The 22,757-nt window shown below is 46.2% G+C and overlaps 1 long non-coding RNA gene across 1 annotated transcript in view; it reads right to left on the minus strand.

The window, feature by feature from the left end:
* Positions 1 to 231: 231 nt before the first annotated feature.
* Positions 232 to 22,757, minus strand: part of LOC143831133 (uncharacterized) — a 76,372-nt gene continuing 53,846 nt past the window's right edge. Inside the window, exon 3 of the long non-coding RNA XR_013228742.1 lies at positions 232 to 271. This is a non-coding gene — a long non-coding RNA (uncharacterized LOC143831133). The remainder of the gene's footprint in view (positions 272 to 22,757) is intronic.

A 22,757-nucleotide genomic window follows, 5' to 3' on the forward strand; every position in this document is an offset into this window, starting at 1 on the left:
ATGTTAATCAATTGGCGACCAGGAATCTTTGGTATGTCGTTTTCACCCAGCTGAACAATCATTACACTCGGCATCCCCCAACGATAGATAGCTTGGGATGCAACGTCCAGCAGGTATCTCCATCTCAGACCCCGATGACCACACCATGTAATGCGAAGGTGGTGATCCAAACCAAGATGACGGCCCCAACCAGAATTGACTGCATACCGGCTGGCCCAATAGATGATGCTGTGCCCCAGTACCAACACTGTCCAAATCGAAGGGCATATCCCTGGAACAATGAATAGATTAGTGAACCATATCTGGGCGCAGGTACCCTTTATAGGCTGCTGAGCGCCACCGCCCAAGTTTCATGATCTGTTTTGTGGAAGCCCCATCTTGCAAAGCCTGCGTAGCGGCCCCAATCCTAAAAGAATGTGAACCAAATTGTCCAGCAGGCAATCCTAGCTCATTCAGACAAAGCCTGAGAACTGCCATAAACTGAAATCGGGAAAAGTACGACCCATCCCGATGTATCAATAACGGCCCAACAATATCTGGGCGAACTTTCAAAAACTTAGATACCCATCGTACCGGACAAACAGGTAAGTCGTGCTTTCGGATGTGAACTGAAATACCCTTGCCCAATTGATCTGTTTTCGATTTCTGGAGCCAAATCAACAGACCATCCCCATGAAGTGTTACATCATGTAAGGCAACTGTAGCTGCCCCTGCCCTAGTACGACAGCAGCTCCCCACTTCGAAATGCTCCGTAAAAGGCCAACGTGAAGGCCGCCCCTGTAAGGTAGACCTCATACTTATTTAAACAGATGTGGTGCAACTTCTGCAGCAACCTCTGTAAAATATTCTTTGTAATCGGGCGCCTAGCATCTGGGATCCCAGGGGCTTGACGTCTCCAACCGTTAATGGCCCTTCTTGCCAAAAACGATGATCCCGGATCCCAACCCTTAAACAGTTTGCTATAGAAAGAGAGTCCCGCTAATTGGACTCTAATAGTTCTATGTGATGCCCCACGCTCCCACAGATGTGCCATGTAGCTCAGCAATAAACTTTCCTTCATAGGCCAGTCCCCCCGGCAGCCTAGTGTTCTGCAAAATAGAAGGAAGTTTTTGGCAGCTCCCAAGTACGATCGACGTGTAGATGGTGCCACAGAGCCTAGCACGGCCTGTAAAATCATTCTCGGCCAAGTGCCCACAGCTCCTCTGGAAAGACGTCTGGGGCTGCGTTCGCACCCGGGGCCAACTGACGGAACCTCTCGTCCTGCAAACGAGAGAGGGCGTCGGCTATTTCGTTGTGGACCCCGGATACGTGGCTGGCCACAAACGTAACGTTAAACCTCAAACAAGTCAAGACAAGTCTGCGGAGCAACCTCATAACTCGCATTGACTTTGAACTTTGTCTGTTCACTATATGAACCACAGCCTGATTGTCACACCAGAACTTTACCCGTTTGTTAGCAAACAATGAACCCCACAACTCCACGGCAACCAAAATTGGGAAAGTTTCTAAAAAGGTAAGGTCCCTACGCACTGCTGCATCCCAGCAATCAGGCCAACGTCTTGAACACCATCGGTTTTCATAAAATACCCCGAATCCTAGGCTCCCCGCAGCATCCGAGTAAATTTGTAAACTATCCTTAACTGATAAAGGAGATTGCCATATGGCAACCCCATTGAACGTTTCCAAAAATTCCCTCCAAACCGTCAAATCTTCTTTTATGTGACGGGTCACCCTTATGTGGTGATGCGCTTGCTTCACTCCAGCAGTGGAATGCGCTAATCGCGCACAAAATGCCCTGCCTGGTGTTATCACCTTACATGCAAAGTTGAGATGTCCAACCAAGCTTTGCATTTCCTTAAGGGTACATTTCTTCCTCCCACACATTTCTCCCAACAGCCTTCTTACTTTTATTATTTTATCCTGGGGGAGCCTGGAGGTACCTTCAATGGAATCAAGTTCGATCCCCAAATATGAAAGGCAAGCTACCGGTCCCTCTGTTTTTTCAGCCGCCAATGGGACACCAAGCTCTGCCGCCAAGTCCTGAAACGTGGCTAGCCGCTGTGCACATGCCATTGAACCTCGGGGCCCCACAAAAAGAAAGTCATCCAAATAATGAGTGACCTCATCAAACTGCCCCTTAGCCTTTACCGCCCATTCTAAGAATGTGCTGAACGACTCGAAGGCTGCGCAAGCCACAGCACAGCCCATTGGCATTGCCTTATCCACGTACCAGCTACCTTGGAATTGCATACCTAATAGGTTAAAATCTGTTGGGTGCACTGGTAACAGTCGAAATGCCGATTGAATATCGCATTTGGCAATTAACGCACCAGGCCCGTTGGCCTTAACCAGAGCTACTGCCTGATCAAAAGGCGCATATCGCACAGAACATAATTCGTGTGGTATTCCATCATTAACTGAAGACCCCCGTGGATAAGACAAATGGTGGATAAGTCTAAACTCCCCTGCTGCCTTCTTAGGCACAACCCCCAACGGAGATACCCGTAAATGAGGGATCGGTGGGGCATCAAATGGACCTGCAATACGCCCTTCCCTGCACTCTTTCTCAAGCTTTTTAGCTACCACCTCAGGCATTGTCTTAGCTGATTTTAAGTTTTCAGACCACGAAGCCTCCCGTACCCCGACATAAGGAATCCTAAAGCCTTCCCGGAAACCTTCTGCAAGGTATTCTGCTGCCCTTCTATTGGGGTATCTGTGTAACCAAGCCAACAAGTGTGACACACTTACCGGAGTGGGGGCTTTGGATAACAGCACCTCAGGAATGGACTTAAGTGGTTTTGGCAGCACAGCAGGTATGGACCTAAGTAGTTTTGGCAGCATTTGAAGATCCAGCAGTGCCCGACCCCCCTTCTTTTTTACTGAGAGGCCGGGCCCCTCGAAAGGGCATTGATGAACCACCTTTAGTACATGCTGGAAGAGCATGACCCCCCCCACATGCTTCACATCTATGATCGAAACGGCAACGCCGCCGCCTGCATCCTTTATTATTAAAATCCCAACATGTGAGACCAAAAGAACGCTTTCCTAGCCCACCCTGTTGGCTGCGTTCCCTGGGACGCCTGGCTCCTGACCCAATTGTGACCATCCATGTGTCTAGGTGCTTTAAGTCCCACCGTGCATCCGGATTCTGCGAAGCTAACTCCCGGAATGCACGGTCATACTCAATTGCCCCTTCATCCCCTGCTATGTCCCGAGCCTCCAATATATGCGCAAAGTAGCGGCCCAAATGCCACCCTCGCTCGGGATAAGATCCACTGACTAGGATCAGATATTCGGCAAAACCCTTAAGCCAGTTATCAAAGGACCTTTCAACGAAAGGAGCATCCTTCCGCCGTTTCCGGTCTTTTTTGCTACCGGTGTCCCCGATCTTTTCTTGACTTTTTAGGAGAGAAAAGAAATCAACAAAATAACCCTCCAGAGCCCGCTCACGGATCTTAGTCCGCAAGTGAACACTTGGAGGCGCATCAGCCGTCTTGTATTTAACGGGAGGGGCCCTATCCTTTTCCGGCACTCCAGCTTCATCTAACAGCCGTTTTGTGTTTGTCCTACGAAGATCCATCCATTTCGGTATTCCGGGCACAAAAGCCCCTTCAATCCAAAACCAGCCCTCCCGCCTGATTTCCGTCCCGTCATCCCACTCGGAGGACTCACCCGACGACGGACTGCTGCGCAAAGACCGCCGTCGTTTGTGCCCTTTAGATTTTGAATTCCTCCCATGTTTTGTTCCAACTTGTCCTGCATGTCGCACTCCTTCTTTAGAAGTATGGCTCGTCCCCTCTCCTGAAGTACTGGATGGGCTGCCTTGAGCCCGACCCTTCCCTTTGACTTTTGCCCTAGACATGTGCTCCACGGCCCTAGCATAGCCTCTCCAGTAAGTACCGGATGATTTGTCTCTTAGCACCTGTTTACTAGCCTGTGAATCCCCTTCCTCCGATGAAGCGGATGTGCTCTCACTTTTGCCACCAGAACTACTAAAAGAACCCTCACTAGAACTTGTTAACTCTTGAACTTCCTTGCTTTTCCTGATCCTGGCACTCCTGGAACCATGTCTGCGATTGGCATTCGCCTTCTTATTTCTTCCTCTTCCCCGAGTTTGCCGCACTGGGGACTCACTATTAGAAGAATTTGACATTGCAGGACTACCCCATTTTGAGGCTACTCTGGACTCAGACCGCTCCTGTTGTTGAGCCCCTGCCTGTTTCTTATGCACCACTGCCTGTTTTTTATTCACCACTGGTCTAACCCCAGAATTGCTACTGCGCCTATCACGTGGTCTGACCTGCCTAACTTCCCCCTCCTGGCCTGAAGATGGCTCAACTACTTTGACAGGGCGCTTCTTGCCAACCGCCGCACTTGCCCTTCTGCGTGGTGAGCGAGCTGGTGACCGTCCTTGACATGCCACCCCCTGCCCTGCCCGTGGAGTTGGCAAGGCAGAAGCCCATGCCTCACGGGCTCTAGATGCGCTGCTGCGCCGTAGTGGACCGCCATGCTCCTGGGCAGGGTCTGCGCAATCCATCCCTGCACTCTGCCTGGAGCCCTGTCTCCCTCCAGCCTGTCTGGCCCGGGTAGCTCTCCTTGCTGGCATCTTTGAAATCTGCTGTTCAAATAGCCACCCTTGATACTTTGTTTCTTCCCTTTTCTACTTTGTTTCTTTCCAGTGAGAAACCTCCCAGCCAAGCCTGCCGATTTCAAAGCGGCCCCTTTTTTACTTTGTTTCTTACCCCCTCTAAGAGAGAAGAAACTCAAGAGCTAAACCTCCCAGCCAAGCCTGCCGATTTTAAAACGGCCCCTTTTTTACTTTGCTTCTTACCCCCTCCAAGGAGGAAGAAACTCAAGAGCGAAACCTCCCAGCCAAGCCTGCCGATTTTAAAACGGCCCCTTTTTTACTTTGTTTCTTACCCCCTCCAAGGGGGAAGAAACTCAAGAGCCAACCTGCTGAGCTTGGATTCGCGGGGGTGTGTGTGTGTTTTTAAATCACTCGCGAAGCCACTCCGCTCACCGGTACCTCTTTTTTTTTTTTTTAAGTTAAATTGCCGCCGGGGCCAAGGCAAGCCGATTGCTCGCCCGCACTCCAGACAGAGGCAGGGAAGCAACGGCCAACGTCCTCCCGGGGCGTTTAAACCCCCGCCCGAGGCTCGCGCGCCTGCCGCCGCCGCGCCCCGCGCCCGAGCCCCGCACGAGGAATGCCGAGCCGGCGCTTCCCCACTCGCCCTCCCCCAGCCAACCAGCGGCACCGGTAAGTCCCTGCCGCTTCATTGTTTGCTTTCAGCCCTTCTATTGATGACAGATGGTATCATGAGGAGCCATATATCTGTAGATGTGGGATCTGTCCACAAAAGCTTTCACTGGAATAAACGTTTGTCTGTCTTTAAAGTGACAGGCCTCCTATTTATTTTGCATCCTTCTAGAGACTCTTGCTTCCCAAAATAGGAGAACAGGGTTTTGTTCTGTAGCTCAAAAAGAATGTCCTCAACCTTTGCTCTTCACCTCTCTCAAGCCTTCCTCTATCAGTATGGCTTGACAATTGGATGCTTTCAGGGCAAAATGGAAGTTGTAAGCTGGAAAAGAAAGACATCAACTAAAGACTTTCCTAAGTCCCCTTGTTCCTCAGACAACATAAAAGAGCATTCACTCTTTGGTGCCAGATTAGCTGAAGCAGCCAGCACTCCCTTCACCGCAGAAGACAAGTGGCCAAACAATTAAAACTAAATGAAAACAGTGCTGTCCTTCTCTGAACTAACCAGCTCTCTAACCAGTAATGCAAGCAAACCAAACAGCAAAATGTTGAAATTGCTGGATATGTACAAGAACACTCCTTTCATGCCGGCAATGAAATGAACAGAGATCATTGCCTAGAAATGCAGCACTGCCAGACTAGTTTACTGCAGTGAAACACATAAACAAAACCAAACTCTCACCAAACATAGGGAAGAACTGAGAATGACATTATATAATGTAAAACAAGAGAGGGGGAGATGTGTAGACTATTTTGCAAAGAGTAACATGCTGTGTATGGCAGGAACCTAAAATTGTTCTGAAAGCAATTTATGCAAATTTTCATAGATTATGTTATAACAAGACTACTGAGTGTTCCCATAAGTAAGGGAAAAGGCAGAAGAATCAGCAGTGAGTAAATGGCATCTGATGTTACTGTTTTACTAAGGTGACAAGAGGAAGTCAGGCCAGAAGCCATCTTCTGGACAAACACTGGCCTTAATCCCACTGCTCTGCTCTGTTTGAAGCCTTCCGCCAATTTAAGGAGCCTCCCTTCTACTTAAATGTCTCTTCTATGGGAAGCCATTTAAACTTGAGAAAGACTTCAAGTTTTTCTGAGTAGAATGGTAGGATAGAGGCCAGTATCTGCCCAGAATATGGCACACTCTCTCCTGTAGCCCACCAGAAGGAGAACAGCGTCTGGGCTTCTTGTGACCAGTGAGAATAATTTGCAGTTGCTATTCTGATGTTCTTCCTTCCATGCCATATAATCCTTTTGTCATTGCAACCTTGACTGTCCACAGAAGAGCCAGCACATTTGGGAAATCTAGAAATACTTGAACATAGAAGTGAAAAGCTTGTATATGCAAAGTATGTATACTCAGGGAAAAGGCCTGATACCAAAAACTGGGAAGAATTCAGGGTGCTTCTGCACATCAAAAAAAATAGTGCTACACCAGCATAATGGTGTAGCGCTAAATATTATTGCGCCTCCAGCCATTCCTCACCTTTTGTTGTCTTGCACCGCCTGCTGCCTTTTTGCTCTCCTTACAATTCACACTGCCTGTTGGAAGTGGCGGAAGAGAGCAACGCACTTACACATGACTCTCTTCCATCTGTCAATCAATCCTGGCAACCAATCCCCTTTCTACATGTTTTAAAGGGGCCATGATGCCCGCTAATTTTTCTTAATTCAATACTTCGGGCCTTTTCGCACAGGGATCTTTGTTGCAAATTGTTTGCGGAATGAAAAATCGCCATTTAAAATAGTGGAATTCGTCGTTATGCATACCTGCCTTTGTAGTGGAATCAGTTGCGTTTTTTAGCGTTTCCCACAGGCTTCCGGTCTCGGCAGAAATCGCTAGAAAGGAAGCGCTATTGCCAAGCTCGTCCCGCCCCTGGCCGTCAAGCAGCCAATGGGCAGCCGTTAGCATGCTCCCAAACAGCCCCTTTCCCTTTAAGAAAGGTTTAAAAAAAAAAAAAAACGACCCATAGCAATGAATCTAGGTAGATTCGTTGCTACGGAGAGACCCATCCAGCTGCCTAATGTGAGCTGTCGTTTGACTGTATGATCATTTGCACGCTGCCTCGAGTGATAAAAAAAAAAATCCCCCCCCCCCTCTCACGGGCACGATTTTCGGCTGAATTTATTTGTAAAAAATAAAGGGACTTTATTTCAGCAAACGGGCTTTTCAGTTGTTTGTGCTTAGTGACTAAAGGTGAAGGACTGAAGCCAGGGAAGCCTCTAAACAGAAAGAGGCTCGCCGGTGCGTTTATCCCCGCTCGCTCGGAGAAAAAAAAATGGCGATCGCTTCGCCGGAAGTTTGGAGGAGAGAGCCAGGGGGAGGGACTTTGAAGAACCAGCAACAATGGTAACGCACAGATCTTTAGCGCTACTGTTGCAGATTGGTTGCAGGAGTGTATCGCTATCCGGAGGGTGAATCCACTTTTCTGGATTCCCCTGAAAGCGCCACAACGAAGCGCTTTTTGCTGATTGGTTTCAGGATTGTTGCAGATTGTCTACGACGTCGTGGGTTATGTCAAATTAGTAGCGTTTCCAAATAGCAACCATTCTGCTACTTTGAAGCCGTGCGAAATGGCCCTTCTTTGTTGAAATGCCTATGATTAGATGCATTGTGCTTTTTTATTGCCACCCCTTATGGAATCATGAGTTGATACTTAAAAAAAATCTCTTTCCTGATTTTTTTTTGGGGGAGGGGAATTTAGAGAGGCATGCTTTGTGTGACAACTTTGAGGAAAAATAATTTTTTGCCGTTGCCTGCACGCTTGTATGTCTATTAGTTGCTACAGGCAGTTCGCTTAAAAAAAACTGTCCCTGGGAGAAGGGAGAGGGAGGCAGGTGTGAGGACAGGACATTGGAGACAGAGATAGCGCTTCTTTGCCTCCACTCATTTTTTGTTGGTGGCCCACTAGTTGTGCACCTCTAACTGGTGCTTTTTAGGTTGGGGAATCCACTTTATGCAATTCCCCAACTAGTGCTTTAAAATGGAGGATTTAGCCAGCCGTTTGCTGCCCAGACACTGGATGTTGGCGACATCATGCCAGTGGCTGGAATATAACGACTACCTAAAGTAAGGATTTCTATACATTTAATGGGCCCAGAAAGACCCTCAGTTCTGGAATCCTTCGTACATATATGAACGAATGCCTGGATACATGCGTATATGCACACATTAATCCTGAACCTGGGTGACACTTGATGTCCCTGCCCACCCACTTGGGGTCCCTTCGTGCCCTTAGCTGTCTGGGTCTCGGGCTTGCAAGACTGAAATCCCTTTGTGACATGACAAACAATGCAATCCTATGCAAAGATCCTCCACTAAGACCATTGAAACCAATGGATTTAAACTGGAGTCAGTTCTGCCTAGGATTGTGCAGTAGTGCTGTTATTTGTCCTTGCGGTATCCGGGAGAGGCTTCAAAACAGCAATGCTTGTTCCCTTGTGTTGTGTCCCAGCAGGGAATGGGCCGTGGCATTCATTGGAGCCAAGCTGTGATCAAATCCATCCCTGGGAGCCAAACAGAATTTACAGCTTGCCTGTGTGAAGGAAACAAAGCAAAGCAGGGAAGGTTTTGTCTTTCTGTGTCCGTGTGAGCAGTGAACAGGGAGGCTTCCTTTCTCCTCAGTTCCTCACTCAACAAGCACAAGTGTCTTTGGAAACAAAAGACAGCCAAACTATACTGCGGGTTAGAAAGAGGGAAGGCACTGTGAGGTCTGAAGTGCCAGCTCCCAAGATGAACAAGAACGGTGTGCTGGGGAACTTCTCAACCCTGGCAGCAGGATGGCCCTGATGTAAGGGACTTTGATCCTGCCCCATCTTCCTTATTCAGGAGGGCTGTGGGGGGGGGGGGACAGACCAGCAAGAAGAGGGTCACAGCGAGAAGAAGAAAGAGCAAAGGAGTAGCTCTGAGGTGCAGCTGCAGGAAGATGTCTTCAAGGAGAAAGATATCAAACCCTGCATTTTTACTTTCTTGTTTAGAAATGGTTTTATTCAGAGTCCTGTATAGTGTATGTATGTGTGTGTAATCTGTGGGTTCAAGGAAGCCAGGACCACTGGGAGTTCAATCAGCTCTTTACTATGATCTTAGCATGATTTTTATAAGAGGCAAAACTGAACTGAGAAAAATTCACCAACAGCCCCAATTTATATACAAATACAAAACAAAAGGACTTCTCCACCCAGTGGACAGTGGTAATCCTTGTTCCCCAATGGCTGTTCATACAATCCCCATCTGGGAAGCTTCTGACTGGGTGTTTTATGATTGCAGCCTGGATCTGAAGCTCTGGTTTTCTAAGGAACTGCATACACCGCAGGGGGCATGATTCCAGTCTCTCTTTTCTGATGGAGGGATCAGTGGATGGGCCAAGAACTGGAGTGGCAGGAAGGAGGGACTAGGGATTAGGATAATTAGTAAGGGCTGGAGGTGGGCAGGAGGATTGCTTAGGAATGTGGCAGGAAGACAGACTCTCAAGGGAAAGGGCCATCAGCTTAGTCCATTGCTGTCCTTCTCAGGCTGATTCCTTAAAAGAAAAAAATGCCCATTGCTTTCCCAGATCAGGTGTAGAAGCAAATCATGTTTAGGATTTTTTCCCATGCATTTCTATCCTGCTTCTCTATTACCTCAATCCAAAAGGGCTTATGACATGGAACTTTGCCACTACCTTTTATCCTCACAACAACAACCCTATGAGGCAGATAAAGCTGGGAGAGAGTGACCCTAGTAGGCAGAGTGGAAGTCTGAATCAGAGTCCCTTAGATTCTAGCCCAACACTCTACGACCTTGAAATGGTGCAGATAGCCCCCGTTTTCTGTATAGACATTTCCTGCACTAACACAGATCTCTGTTGATAGCAATGACTGGGTTAGTCCTCATCTCTTCCGCCTGTGGCTGCTTCAGACAAAGGACACTGTGTGGAATTAGCCAGTTTTCATTTCATGGTTCTTTGCTAAGGGCTAGCAGTTGATAGTCCATTGACAAACAAGAAGGCCATGGTGAGGCCAGGCTGCTCCCCATGCCAAAGAAAGGTTTCAATGGGACTTCTGACCCATGCCTTGTAAACAGTTGCTGAGTCAGTGTCTCAGCCTTCCTCAGGATGGGACCCTTGGCCACAGCACGCCTTCCAAGTTCCGCACTGAACTTGCATCCGCTGCCTTCGAGGATGCAGCCAGGGTCAGAAGACTTTCCACATCCATTGCTGGGGCATCAAACAGCGACTGACTCTCCCAGGAAAATGTGTCACTCACTTCCTCTCCCCTCCCTCGCAACATGAAATGCCACAACAGGCTTGGGTTATGGTTACATGGCACTGAACACAGGGTGCCTTGAGCGAGTCAAAGGGTACTCCTGGCTTCTACTGTTCCTTTGAGGTAAGTATGGAGGGCAACAAAGATCATGGCATCCGGCATCCGGCCCTCTCAATTCCTGGCAAATAGATGGGGAAGAAATGGAGATAGTGACAGATTTTATTTTCCTGGGCTCCAAGATCACTGCAGATGGGGACTGCAGCAAAGAAATTAAAAGACGCTTGCTCCTGGGGAGGAAAGCTATGGCAAATCTAGACAGCATCCTAAAAAACAGAGACATCACCCTGACAATTAAAGTGCGTCTAGTCAAGGCTATGGTCTTCCCAGTTGCAATGTATGGCTGCGAAAGTTGGACCATAAGGAAGGCCGAGCGTCAAAGAATTGAGGCTTTTGAACTCTGGTGCTGGAGAAGACTCTTGCGAGTCCCTTGGACTGCAAGGCGAACAAACCGGTCAGTCCTAGAGGAGATCAACCCTGACTGCTCTTTAGAAGGCCAGATCCTGAAGATGAAACTCAAATACTTTGGCCACCTCATGAGAAGGAAGGACTCCCTGGAGAAGAGCCTAATGCTGGGAGCGATCGAGGGCAAAAGAAGAAGGGGACGACAGAGAATAAGGTGGCTGGATGGAGTCACTGAAGCAGTAGGTGCAAACTTAAATGGACTCCGGGGAATGGTAGAGGACAGGAAGGCCTGGAGGATCATTGTCCATGGGGTCGCGATGGGTCGGACACGACTTCGCACATAACAACAACAACAAATGGAGGGCAGGGCTTCTCCTACCAGAGCTCCCTGTGAAAAGGAAAGGACAGAAGGAATGTCCACCACAGAGTGTCGTCTTCTTCCTGCTTAAAAGTTCAGACATGTGCCATTAGGACTTCTGCCAGTGCTCTGTGTGCATTTTTGTAAACAGACTGTATGGAAGCTTTTCAATACAGGCACCTTCTTCTAGCCAGGTTTATGGCACGGCCCATCAACTATTTAAAAGGATCCCCTGCAGACCACTTTTCAGAACATACTTCTGATGTACAGGACTAGTTCCGCAAGCCACTCACGTCTATCAAAGGAGAGGCCTAGAACCCCTGGGAGAGGCAAGTGGGATGGGAGTCCTGGCATGAAGAAAAGAGAGGGCCATTCCGCACAACGGGCAATGTTGCTACATCTGTGCGCTATTGAAAAGCACTGCAATCAATAGTGGCAGGTCTCGGTAATGCACACAGCCGTTTCTATCGGAAAAAAGGCTCTCCCAATAGCGCTGTTCTCGTAACGCACGTGTTTCTGGTCTTGCCAGAATCGCAACAAAGGAGGCGATATTTTTCTGTGCTTTCTCCCGCCCCTGGCTGTCAATCAAACAGAACAGCCAATTAACTGTTGTGTTCCTGCTTCCCTTTAAAAACTGTTTTTTAAAAATCCGAAAACATCTGTAGCAACGCATATTCATTCCTTCGATGTATCAGAAAGTACTTTTTTCACTGGCATAGGAGCTGGCGCTTAATTGTTTACACGCTCTTAAAGTTAAAAAAAATCCCCCCCCCCCCCGTGCAATCTTTGGCCGAAATTACGGGCAGTGTCGAACAGGGGGCTGTATTGTGGTTGGAAACTTTACAATTGCTTGTGAGGGATTTCAGCCAAAGAAGCATCGCTTATTCATTGCTTTTGCCGGTTTAAGGGGGGGGAAATGGTGATCGAGACGCCGGAAGCTCAGGTGCGAGAGCTTAGGGAGGGACATGCTTGCTACCGCTATATTGAGAACGCACATGTCTTTTTCAGATGTGTTGCAGGTTGTTCTCAAGAGTCTAGCGTTTTTTGGTGCTTTTTACCTCTGCTGGGGAAATAGGATTGCCAAAATTTAAACTGGTTCTCTTGAATATCAGTTTGACTGGGGGTGTTTTTTTAGCTCCATGCCATGAAAAACTTCAACTGCAGATCTCTGCATATTAAAAGGGAGAGACCATTTTTCCTGGCTAGCTGATATTGCTAAAGACATTTGAAATACTTAAAGAGATGAAGAAGAAAAGACATCAAGAAAATAAATACTTTGGGAATAACTTAAATAACAGCATCGCAATACAGATCTTGGGGGGGGGGGGTGAGGGATTGCTTACTTTCCTCTACCATGAAAACTGTCATTCATTCCTACTTTCTTCCTCCTCTTGTGTTCTTTCATTAGTTACTGACCCATGAGGAGCCCTGTCCTCACATCCCCGGCTGCAAAGATTCCTTTTGGGGAGGCTGACATTGTTTCCCCCTATTTAAAATGCAGGGGAGCGGCTGATCCTGAGGCAGGGTGGACTGCTCCTGGCCACAGATTGAACTCAAGACTGAGGCAACATCTGAGGGGAAACACGTGGGTGAAGAGGGAGAGGGCAGAACTGGAGACAACTGAACATGAACAGGCGCGCCCGCTTTCTGCAAGGGAGAGGGAAGAAATACTTAGTGGCATACAGACATATGAAGCAAATTAACATCATGTTTAAACCAATATTTGTCTTTTCTTTTATTTCAGTCAGCTATTTTTTTCATGCTGAGCTTGATTTCTCTATTCCCCTGCTAATGAGTAAACAAACAAACAGATCCAAAACAAACGTCAATGATTTTGGCATGCATTTTGAGATATTTAAACTGTGTGTTTCTAGGACTCCAAGAACATTTTTAAACTAGTAACAAGTAACTTCAGTTTTTGTGCAGCCAATTCTACAAAACAAGATAAAACAGCAGATTCCAGATTGTACATTGATGCAGAATGGGACCGGCTTCTTTCAATGGAGGCTGGACTTGTCAGAACAGGCCTTGTATTTTATTGTTGTGGAAGCTCTCCTAGAAAATTGTTATGTGGCATCTTGGTGCATTTGCATTTCTTTACAGCCTAGTTTTCTCCCCAGCTGGCTTAGAAAATGATGGAACGCTCTACCTGACAAGATCAAAGCCTCTGGGATCTTAAACAATTCTATAGGGCCTGCAAGGTGGAGTGGTTGAGGCCAGGAAATAATATCATAAGTTGCCGGTCTCCCTGCCTGGCAACCCATCCGCTCTGGTCAACCCTAATAAAGGTTCACATTATCAGGAGGGCTGGTTAATAATGTTAATATGTTTTAATGTTAAATTATATTATTGTTTTAAAGGGTGTTATCTGCTGTCCTATGCCGATCAGGGAAGAGCAGGATACAAATAACTTTGTTGTTGTTGTTGTTATAACACCATTCTCTCCTTCACCATTTCCTCACAACAGCGGGGTGAGGCCAGTTAGGCTGAGATGGTGCGATGGGCCCAAGATCAGCCTGGGAGCTTTCACGGAAGATTTGAGCCTGGGTCGGCCAGGGTCTTAGTCTGCCAGTCTATCCACTCTGCCACACTAGTGGATCCGCTGGTGCATAAAAGACCAAAGTTCAAGGCTTTTCCAAAGCAACAGTCTACTGAACTTGAGACTGGCTTTTGAGCAGCTATGCATCCAGGAGATTAGACAGTGAAAAGGCAATTCTGCATGCATTTGAGTAGCAAAGTTACACAATCCCAGAAAAATGCCCATTGGAGAATCTGTGGGTGGAACACTATTTGAGCAATTTGGATGCTGTCTAATCTCACACAGGCTCTCTCTGTCATCACCAAGAACACAGGATGCAGACACGTGCCATCTGAAGATTCCTTCCATGGACACAGGGTTGCCATTCCTCACTCCCATCACACAGCTGGAATGTGTAGAAGGCTACCTTCCAAGGTCAATGAATGTAGGGAGGGTATATGAATTAAATCCCCTTTGCCCCCTCCCCACCCCACTTCATATTCTCATGATGGGAGCCAACATACTTTTTCAAAAAACTGTGCAATATAGCTAGGGTTGCCAACTCTGGGTTAGGAAATTTCCAAAGATTTTTATTTAGAGTCTGGGGAGAGTGGAATTTAGAGATGGGAAGGACCTCAACGGGATATAATTCTGTACAGTCCATTCTCTAAAGCAGCTTTTTTTCCCCAAGGGAACTGATCTATGTAGTCTGGAGATCTATTGTAATGCTGGAAGATCCCAAGTACCCACGTGAAGGTCGGCAACTCTATAGCTTCACTGAGTCTGTAACACTTTAAGTAGGAGAATTACATTTTTTAAAAACTTGCATGAGAGAAAGCTAACATACCAGGAATGAGGCCAGGCTTTCCAGTGAAATGCTAGCTTTCCATGAGCAAGGAACTTGTCAGGAAAAAAAAGATTCATATGTTTTCCCCAATCTGCATTCTGAAATAGTCCAGGCCTAAATACGCTATGTATTTTTTCTTTCTCTTAGAGAATGTTAGTTGAAATTGTTGGCAGCATCATGAAATGACTTCATCTCTATTTCCCCCTCAATGAAGCATGTGTATGTTAGTTGACTACAATGGAAGGTGAGAAGGGTAGGCAGGATAATGCCATAGTTGTGCATCCTAGGACTAACTAAAGTCATTGGTGGAGGAAGATCTTTCCCACCATCACATTCCCAAAGCAGATATTTGTTAGCACTATATGACCAATTTTTGGGCTTGGGGGAACCCCATGAATCTCAGGTATCCTGTGAAAGGCCTTTCACACCTGCACCAGAAGCCTTTCCTTCCTGCCTTGGTGTCCTGATGTCTTTCATCCTGTGATCACTTCGGACATTATTAAAAGTCCCTATTCTATGATCTCCCAGCATCGCTCCTGCAGGTTGTCTGCCCATCTCCTGCTCTCTCATTTGAAAGCAGGTACTCCCCTACTTGGGGTCTAACCATGTCTAGCCACTACTCCACACACTGGTGGATAAAAGGCCAAAGTTCAAGGCTTTCCAAAGCAAAAAAATCTACAGAACCAGCACCTGGCTTTTGAACAGTATTTGCTCCTGCAGTTCCTCTGTTTGTGTGTCCTGCTCTCTGGTTTGAAAACAGGTACTCACCTGTTTCAGTGACCCTTTTACTCATGCAATAAAATGATCTGACCATGGCCGGTGTCTGCAGAACACCCGCCAAGAATAAATTGCTAAACCCAATGCCAACTATAATTCCCAAATGCCAAATTAATTTCACAAATTAAGCTATAAAATGCAGAATTGGCTCGAAAGCCAGAGCTGCAGTCATTAAATAAAAATGGTTAAACTGGCTCGTTGCAAGTCACCCAGGAAGCTCCCTAGAGAGACAGTGTTATGATTCAGAATTCCTTAGGAGAATGGTCGGGGCTCAGTGGCAGAGCATCTGCTTGGCATGTAGAAGGTCTCATGTTCAATCTCTGACATCTCCATATAAACTGATTAGGTGGTAGGTGATGTGAAAGAACTGGTGAACCTCTGCCAGTCACAATAGGTAAGACCCTGAGTGACCAATGGTTTGATTCAGTATAACGCAGCTTCATGTGCACATAGTTTTGTTACTAGTGTAATTCCGAAGCATCATATAGGAAAAAGCACCACATGGGGGGAGGTAAAAGCTTTCTGACAGAGCACATGTTGGAATTCAGTCCCTGGCATCACCATTAAAAAGGATTTCTGGCTTGCAACAGTATTGGGGGGGGGGGGGGGCTACTTACGACCTTGAAGAACCACTGACAGCCAAAGTAGAGAGCTCTATGTTGGCGGGAATTATGAAGTTGTGCTGATGAAATATTAGCTGATTTTTCTCCTGTGAGCTTCCCTCTCTCTCTTTCTGCCCCACATTCCTTTTTTATTTAAACATTTATATTTTGTATTTCTCCCACATTGGGGATGAAAAGTGAATTACATGTGAAAATCTACACAATATGTAATTTAAATCCAAATGTGCAACACAGAATTCCACACCTAATATCTGTAGATGGATGGGAAACTTCTCTGCCCTCTTCCTCTCATTGCAGGCCAAAACGTTCCCTAAAGCCAACCTCTTGGGGACTCCTAGGTCTGCCATGGCAGGAAGGCAACTGACGGAAATCACCCCCTTTCACCAGCAGAAATTTCTTGCTGGATCCCCATTAAACAAAGAGATACTGACAGGCACTTGGGAGCTCCTTCCCGCAGGTGATGGGGGCGTAGATTTGTCTGGGGCTGATCAGGCCCCAGCAGGGACTCAGGTCCTGAATGCTCATAATGGTATCTCTCAGTGAACTTAACCCAAGAGGAAAAACAAATTCGAAATGCAAATCTTTTGCTGAACTATGACTTTGCATTGCATTGGAAATCATGTTGGCCCTGTCACTGTCCTTTTGGGACCATTTCCTGTTATGTAAGGAGTTCATAGTCTGAGGAAGAGTGCTTGCACTCGAAAGCTCACGCCCTGAATAAATCTTTGTTGGTCTTAAAGGTGCTACTGGACTCTGATTTTCTTTCGGGACCAGCTTGCCTGAGAAAACGGGCCCTGAGACACAGGACAGAACGTGAGTAGATGGCAGCCGCACTAGGGAATCACTGCCAGGACAGGGCCTTGTAAACAGAGTCTCTGGAAAATGGAAAGAAGGTGGGAAGATTCCTAGCCTTCTTGGAAGAACATTCTGTAGAAGACTGTTCCCTAGGACCTTCTCAGTCAGTGGATATCGGTACCTGAATGAAGGCAGGATTTCTATATGGTTTGTATTGCTAGATTTAAATAAACGGTGGCCTGTCCAGATAAAGAAAAGCCAGGATTCTGAAAAAGACCTATTAGTCCAAATGCTTGCAATTATTATTTTCCTAGACATAAAGCAAGCCTGTTGTTTTCTGAACCATAAAGACCCAATGCTGTCTGCAGGGGAATCTACATTTTTCGAAGCATATTTTCATAGGAAGTGCCCTTGCAATGAATTTTTTAACCACAGCTCAGCCTGAGAGGATCAGTTTTCATCCAAAGGAGCAAAAATATACGTTGCACAAATTAAGGTGACCAGATTGTCCCACTTCTGGAGGGACATCTGGGGGCACCTGGCAAATTGTACTTATCTTGAAATTTATATATATATATATATATATTACAATACTATTTTTATGTTCTATGCGTTCTATGAAAAAGACATTTTTTCCATATAGACCAAATTTTTAATCAAGACCCCCCCCCCCCCCCCCCCGGTCAACGGTGTCCCGCTTTACCAATGCTAAAATCTGGTCACCTTACACAAATACAACTTCTTGTAAGGGTGAGAAACAGGCAGGGAATAAGAGCTTGATAGGAAAGCTATGTGGCTGTTTCCTTCCAGGAACAACATTCTTTCTCTGGCAACAGATTCCAGGAAAGTGTGCATAGTAAGGAAGGTAGCAAGAGTTGTGTGGATGGCTGAGGACTAGAAGCAGCTGTAGAATAACACTTAAAAGTAAAAGGTGTGAGTGGGGAAGTCCCTACTTCAATCTTTGCCCCAGCTGTGAATTCTCTGTCAACTGATAAGACAAGCCACACTCTTTCACTCTAAGCAAGCTACTACAGCCTGTTGATGACAGTGCACTCCTAAGTGGAGTTGCACCCTTCTAAAGCCATTTACATCAATGGGCTCAAAAGGATGTAATTCTGGTTAGGATTGTGCTATTGGTCTAGCTAGTGTGCATGGGTATGTGTGGGGAAAGCCTTGCCTCCACCCCAGACATTCAGGGGCTTTTTGCACGGCTTCAAAATCGCACAATGGTTGCCAATTGGAAACGCTATTGATTTGCCATAACGCACGACGTCGTAGACAATCTGCCACACACCTGAAACCAATCTGCAAAAAGCGCTTCCTTGTAGCGCTTTCAGGGGAATCCCAAAAAGTGGATTCAGCCTCCGGAAAGCGCTACACTCTTGCAACCAATCTGCAACACTAGCGAAAAAGACCTGTGCGTTAACATTGTTGCGGTTTCTTCAAAGTCCCTCCTCCTGAGCCTGTCTTCCAAACTTCCGGCGAAGCGATCGCCATTTTTTTTCTCCGAGCGAGCGGGGATAAACGCACCAGCGAGCCTCTTTCTGTTTAGAGGCTTCCCTGGCTTCAGTCCTTCACCTTTAGTCACTAAGCACAAACCACATAAAAGCCCGTTTGCTGAAATAAAGTCCCTTTATTTTTTACACATTAATTCAGCCGAAAATCGGGCCCATGAGAGGGGGGGGGGATTTTTTTTTTATCACTCGAGGCAGCGTGGCAATGATCATACGATCAAACGACAGCTCACATTAGGCAGCTGGATGGGTCTCTCCGTTGCAACGAATCTACACAGATTCGTTACAATGGGTCTGTTTTTTTTAAAAAAAAACCTTTCTTAAAGGGAAAGGGGCTGTTTGGGAGCATGCTAACGGCTGCCCATTGGCTGCTTGACAGCCAGGGGCGGGACGAGCTTGGCAATAGCGCTTCCTTTTCTGCCGAGACCGGAAGCTGTGGGAAACGCTACAAAACGCAACTGGATTCCACTACAAAGGCAGGTATGCATAACGACGAATTCCACTATTTTAAATGGCGATTTTTCATTCAGTGACCAATTTGCAACAAAGATCCCGGTGCGTAAAGCCCCTCAGTCTGTCTCCACCTCCCATTTGGAGATGCAAAGAAGAACCCTGTGTACAGTAGGGCTTAGCCTGAGCTCCCCAACAGATCTAACACCATTGGCCTTCTTCCCATGGATGCTATAATACTTATTGAGGCAATGCATGCTGCAAAAACAACCAGGGCTGATGATCATTACCAACAATATGGGTGGAAAGCAAATCTGGCAATTTCACAGTCAGCAGTTTGCAAAACACTAGGCGTTGCCACCTGTGCTGGAGAGACAAATTTTCCAAAATCTTATCACTTCTAATTTCCAAGAGGGTCCATACTGTCCTAAAAAGCGTTCTACTGCCATCATGCGGTCAAGGTGTTCAGTTGCAGCATTGCTATGCTATCAACTAGACACGTTCAGTACATCTCAATAAATAAGGTTGCCCACTCCAGGGTGAGCATGCCTGAACATTTGGAGATGGAGTTTGGGGAAGACAGTGAGCTCAGCAGCCATGGGATACCATTGATCCTTCCCTCTAAAGCTGCCATTCTTTACAGGGGAAGTGATTTCATAGCCTAGAGGTCACCTGTAATTCCAGGAGAATGCCAGGCCTGGCCCGGAAGCTGGTAACCCTTCTATTTAAATTAGCTCCATGAGTTATTACGTTTTAGGGTGTATGTACTCATATGTATACAAGGAGAATTTTTTAAAGGACTGCAGACAGTTTATAGTGAGTTCCCTAAAGCTGATCAGTTTACCTTCATTCCTGGTCAACCACATAGGTAATACAACAAAATCAGAGTACAGTGGCACCTTTAAGACCAACAAAGATTTATTCTTAGGTAATACTTAGTCCAACTACAGCAAAGCTGAACTGTGAAAGAACAGCGAAGACAGATTGGAAGACAGATTGGATTGACCAATCTGGAGATTAAAATGTACTAGATATGTAGCTATGATGACGGTGCCACTGAAGTATCCATCTTAGATAAGTGACCCTAAGCTAGTCTGAATTATTTAAAATTCAGGATTTCATGATCATTACGTGGGTCTTTAATGCTTGCCTGGAGATTCTCATCCAAACTAGTGCTGTGTTTTGACAGGAGCCATGCACCCGTTCCACAGGGTCTGAACTAAACACATCTTCCACTAAACATTGGCTACCATCTTTAATATGCAGACTCATCTTGCCTACATGAGAAAAGGACTCAAAACTCTACCCACTGTTGAATTAGGAAGATTTTGCAATGTTGCTTTTTTCCAGGTGGAAGGGAAGATACAAAACAGGATGCTGTACAACATGCCTACTATATTCTGATTCTGCTGAACTATATGCATTGGTTATTTCTGATAAAGATATAGAAGAATCAAAATGCTGGCAAAGAAAAGTATAAACAATGTCAGGTGGGTCCTGTTGATTACTGGCTGTCCTTTTGTCCTAGCTGTCTTCTGACATATCTCCTGGAGTGCATGGCATTGAGGAGAGAATAAAACCGATGAAGCAGGAGAAGGTAATTCCGTAACATAAACAGCAAGTATTGCCGGCTATCTTCCTTTTTCATAAAAAAGCTTGATTCGTACCAAGAAGGGATTGTTGATATTGTACTTAAATGCCTTTTTGTCTGAAGTTGCTCATGAACTTTGGAATTCCAAATCGCCTCCTGAATTCCACTCCCATTCATTAGCCTGGTACACACTACACGAGATAGCCTGACACTTTCACTGAACATGCGAGGAGGGAAAGAGACAGCAAGCACACTGGCCATTGTCTCATCATCTGCTGAAGCAACTGCACAGCTGATGCAGCTGTGTAAACATTTCCTTCCCCTGACCAGCAACACTGATGTAGCTGATCATGGGACAGGAGAACTGGTGTGGCCGCTTCTTCCAAGCGTTTGCCCTTGCAGGTGACCAGCTGATGGTGCAGAGGGAAGGGCCAGCATGTTCTCTCCTGCTCTGCCTCCCCATTCATTCAGTGAACATGTGATGCCAGAACACCTGGCCACTGGCAGCCAGAAGGGTCCTCTACCTACCCATGGCCACTAGGGACAAGAACAGAAAGCAATCATTTTCATATGTGTTTCAAAAGGTTTCTTCATTTTAATTATGACATTTTTTCATTTTCATTGGTTTCAGTAGGAAACCTCTTCAGCTGTAAACCTCTTTTGTTTTCTATCCAATTGGGATTAAATTTTCAGGGGTTGTGTCCCTCACCCAAGGGGATATCCTGGCTAATTCTCATCCATATAGCAGAAAAGCAATTAAAGGCTTTGGAACATGGTGGAGCAAATTAAACACCTGTCATTCGTCCATTTTTCCCATTGATTTTCATTACTCTAATGAGTGGAACAAATGAGTCTTTTAAAATGTATTCTGCCTTTGTTCAGAAATGAATACAATTCCCTAACTGCCACTGTGGCAGCAAAGTAGATTAACCAGGCACCCCCAGACAACACGTTCACATTCACAACATGGGGAGGATTTCTGCTGACTACTGCTAATGATGTCACAAGGCTCTCATAAGAGGCTCTGTTGACAGTCACTGAAAAGTGTTCATATATAGCCCTGAGCCCCCTTCAAGGATCGCTGCCTTGTTGTGGCAAGGGGGCTTGCGTAGTTCAGTGAAGCTATGAGCTATGCCGTGCAGGGCCACCCAAGACGGACAGGTCATAGCTGAGAGCTCTGACAAAAGGTGATCCACTGGAGAAGGCAATGGCAAACCACTCCAGTATCTTTGCCATGAAAACTCTATGGACAGTTCCAATAGGCATAACGATATGACGCTGGAAGATGAGCCCCTCAGGTCGGAAGGTGTCCAATATGCTACTGGGGATGAGCAGACGGCTAGTACGAGTAGCACCAGAATGAATGAAGCGGCTGGGCCAAAGCCGAAAGGACGCTCAGTTGTGGAAGTAACTGGTGGCGAAAAGACAGTCCGATGCTGTAAAGATTTTTATTCCATAGGAACCTGGAACGTCAGATCCATGAATCAAGGCAAGCTGGACGTGGTTAAACAAGAAATGAGAAGACTGAACATCGACATTTTAGGAATCAGTGAACTAAAATGGACAGGAATGGGTGAATTTAATTCAGATGACCATCAGGTATACTACTGTGGACAAGAATCTCGCAGAAGAAATGGAGTAGCATTCATAATCAATAAGAGAGTAGGAAAAGCAGTCTTGGGATACAATCCCCAAAATGACAGAATGATCTCAGTTCGAATCCAAGGCAAACCATTCAACATCACAGTGATCCAGGTCTACGCCCCAACCACTGCTGCTGAAGAGGATGAAGTTAATCAGTTCTATGAAGCCCTACAACACCTTCTAGAAGCAACGCCCAAAAATGATGTGCTTATCATCATGGGGGATTGGAATGCTAAAGTAGGAAGCCAAAAGATAACCGGGATAACAGGCAAGTTTGGCCTTGGAGTACAAAATGAAGCAGGGCACAGGCTGGTAGAATTTTGTCAAGAGAATACAATGGTCATAGCAAACACTCTTTTCCAGCAACCCAAGAGACGACTCTACACATGGACATCACCAGACGGTCAACACAGAAATCAGATTGACTATGTGCTCTGCAGCCAAAGATGGAAAAGTTCTATCCAGTCAATAAAAACAAGACCAGGAGCTGATTGTGGTTCAGATCATGAGCTGCTTGTTGCAAAATTTAGGCTTAAATTGAAGAAAGTAGGGAAAAGCACTAGGCCACTCAGGTATGAACTAAATCATATCCCTGACGAATACACAGTGGAGGTGACAAATAGATTTAAGGAATTAGATCTGATAGACAGAGTGCCTGAAGAACTATGGACGGAGGT

Source organism: Paroedura picta, chromosome 3, assembly GCF_049243985.1.
Source record: "Paroedura picta isolate Pp20150507F chromosome 3, Ppicta_v3.0, whole genome shotgun sequence".
Lineage (NCBI taxonomy): Eukaryota > Metazoa > Chordata > Lepidosauria > Squamata > Gekkonidae > Paroedura > Paroedura picta.